This window comes from Sorex fumeus, unplaced genomic scaffold (assembly GCF_029834395.1).
Source record: "Sorex fumeus unplaced genomic scaffold, SorFum_2.1 ptg000012l, whole genome shotgun sequence".
NCBI classification, from domain to species: domain Eukaryota; kingdom Metazoa; phylum Chordata; class Mammalia; order Eulipotyphla; family Soricidae; genus Sorex; species Sorex fumeus.
In genome coordinates this window covers 2,166,679-2,169,360 of record NW_026606069.1, presented here as the reverse complement: position 1 = coordinate 2,169,360, position 2,682 = coordinate 2,166,679, and the positions used below count along the sequence as shown (strand labels likewise).

Here is a 2,682-nt window from a genome sequence, read left to right as displayed (position 1 = left end):
TAATGTATTCAAAAGAACATAGATGTCTAGTCCCACAACAAGATGACATTTCAATTAAATCCAATTTAAAAATTATGAAAAATAGAAGACATCAGTGATCCCAAAGAGATCCATTTAAGAATGTGTAAAATACTTGAATAGTCACGTCACGAAGAATATAGAAATACATGAATAATAAATACATCAAAGTGTTCAAGGTTAGTGCGAGCCGAGAGCGAGCGGTCGTGGGCGCTGTCATTTCCCACGCCGACTCCTGGGTTCTGAGCGACCTAGCGGACGCTGAGCGGGCGAAGATGTCCGAGTACATCCGGGTCACGGAGGAGGACGAGAACGACGAGCCCGTCGAGATCCCGTCCGAGGACGATGGCACCGTGCTGCTGTCCACGGTCACGGCGCAGTTCCCGGGCGCCTGCAGCCTGCGCTACCAGAACCCCATGTCGCAGTGCATGCGCGGCATGCGCGCGCCTGGTGGAGGGCATCCTGCACGCGCCCGACGCGGGCTGGGGCAACCGGGTCTACGTGGTCAACTACCCCAAAGATAACAAAAGGAACATGGAGGAGGCTGATGCTTTGTCGGCGGTGAAGGTGAAAAGGGCCGTGCAGAAGACGTCTGACCCCATCGTGCTCGGCCTGCCCTGGAAGACCACCGAGCAGGACCTCAAGGAGTATTTCAGCACCTTCGGGGAGGTCCTCATGGTCCAGGTAAAAAAAAAGATATCAAGACTGGTCACCAAAAGAGGGTTTGGCTTTGTGCGGTTCACGGAGTATGAGACCCAAGTGAAGGTGATGTCCCAGCGACACATGATTGATGGACGGTGGTGTGACTGCAAACTTCCAAATTCTAAGCAAAGCCCGGATGAGCCTCTGAGGAGCAGGAAGGTGTCTGTGGGCCGCTACACCCAGGACCTCACTGCCGACGAGCTGCGGCAGTTCTTCTGCCAGTACGGGGAGGTGGTCGATGTGTTCATCCCCAAGCCCTTGGGGGGGGGGGGGGCGTTTGCCTTCTTCACATTTGCAGATGATCAGGTGGCCCAGTCCCTGTGTGGCGAGGACCTGATCATCAAAGGCATCATCAGCGTGCATATCTGCAACGCGGAGCCCAAGCACAATAGCAATAGGCAGTTAGAGAGAAGTGGAAGATTTGGTGGTAATCCGGGTGGCTTTGGGAACCAGGGCGGGTTCGGGAACAGCCGGGGTGGCGGGGCGGGGCTGGGCCACAACCAGAGCAGCAACATGGGGGACGGGATGAACTTCGGCGCCTTCAGCATCCACCCGACCATGAGGGCCATGGCCCAGGCAGCCCTGCAGAGCAGCTGGGGCATGATGGGGATGCTGGCCAGTCAGCAGAACCAGTCGGGCCCGTCAGGGAACAACCAGAGCCAGGGCAACATGCAGAGGGAGCCCAACCAGGCCTTCGGCTCCGGGAACAACCCGTACAGCGGCTCCAACTCGGGCGCCTCCATCGGGTGGGGGTCGGCCTCCAATGCGGGCTCCGGTAGCGGCTTCAATGCATGGACTTCAGCTCCAGCATGGACTCGAAGTCGTCGGGCTGGGGCATGTAGGCTGGGCTGGTCAGTTAGACGCTAGAGACTGGTGGGAATTCAAATTTTTCTAAACTCATCGTAAATATATTGTAAGATACATACGCACTAAGAATTTTCAAAATTGTTTTTTTTTTCGGTGTGGAGTATATTCAGGAGTATTTTTGACATCTTTCATTTAGAAAAAGAAGAAAAGCTAAAGGAATTTTCTAAGTTTTGTTACATAACGGGTTGAACTCTTGAGTGTTTGAAATTGAACTGCTGTTAGCCTGACAGGTAAACCAACACCACAATTGCTATCAAGAGGCTTCTCCTGTAATTATTTTATCCCTGGACTTGTCACCTGAATTATTTGCATGTTCAAATTGGAACCCATTGGTTAGAGCTGTAGTCTCTCCTCCTCATTTTAATTTGAACCCCACCATACAGATTTTCTCCGTAGGAAGGTCCCTGGAGATCGTGGTGTTGCAATGTTTGGTTCTTTTCTTTCTGTTCATTTTCTTAACGCTTGTCTCCCCTCATATGCGAGAGTACGATATGAAGCCTTCATTTAATCTCTGCAGTTCAACTCATTTCAAATGTCTGTGGAAGAAGCACTCACTGACAGGAGTGCTGTACTCACTGCGCCGTGGGGCTCCGTCCGCTGCTTTGCCCACGCACGCAAGAGCTCGTCCCCACGCCGCCGGGCTGCGTCTCTGACGGTGGGTGTCCCATTTTTATCCGCTACTCTTTCTTTCCTGGAGTCGGATCAACGCTGTGATGGCAAGGCTGTGCTGTGGACCAGAAGGCTGTCTGAACTTCTGAAACCTTGTGTGGGATTGATGGTGGTGCCGGGGCATGAGAGGCTGGTATGAGCGAGGACAGGAGAGCGTGTGCAGAGACTTGGTGGTGCATAATGGAGATTCTTTAACTGGGCGAGATGTGTCTCTCAACCTGTGGCTTTGGTGCGAGAGTGTGTGGAGAGCCATGGTAGCAGATAACATACGTACAAATGTTTCTTGCATTCAAAGGACATACACGTCTGTTGGAAGACTTGAAGTGAGTCTTGCTCTTAGCAAACCAACGTTAGCTGAATGTGTTAGTGACACGATACTGGTATGCCCCGCCCCCTTGTCAACTGCTGTGAATGCTGTATGGTGTG

At 52.3% G+C, this 2,682-nt stretch overlaps 1 pseudogene; it reads left to right on the top strand.

Moving 5' to 3' along the window:
• The first annotated feature begins 293 nt into the window (after nucleotides 1-293).
• Nucleotides 294-1,562, top strand: LOC130020413 (TAR DNA-binding protein 43-like; annotated as a pseudogene).
• The last annotated feature ends 1,120 nt before the right edge of the window (nucleotides 1,563-2,682 follow it).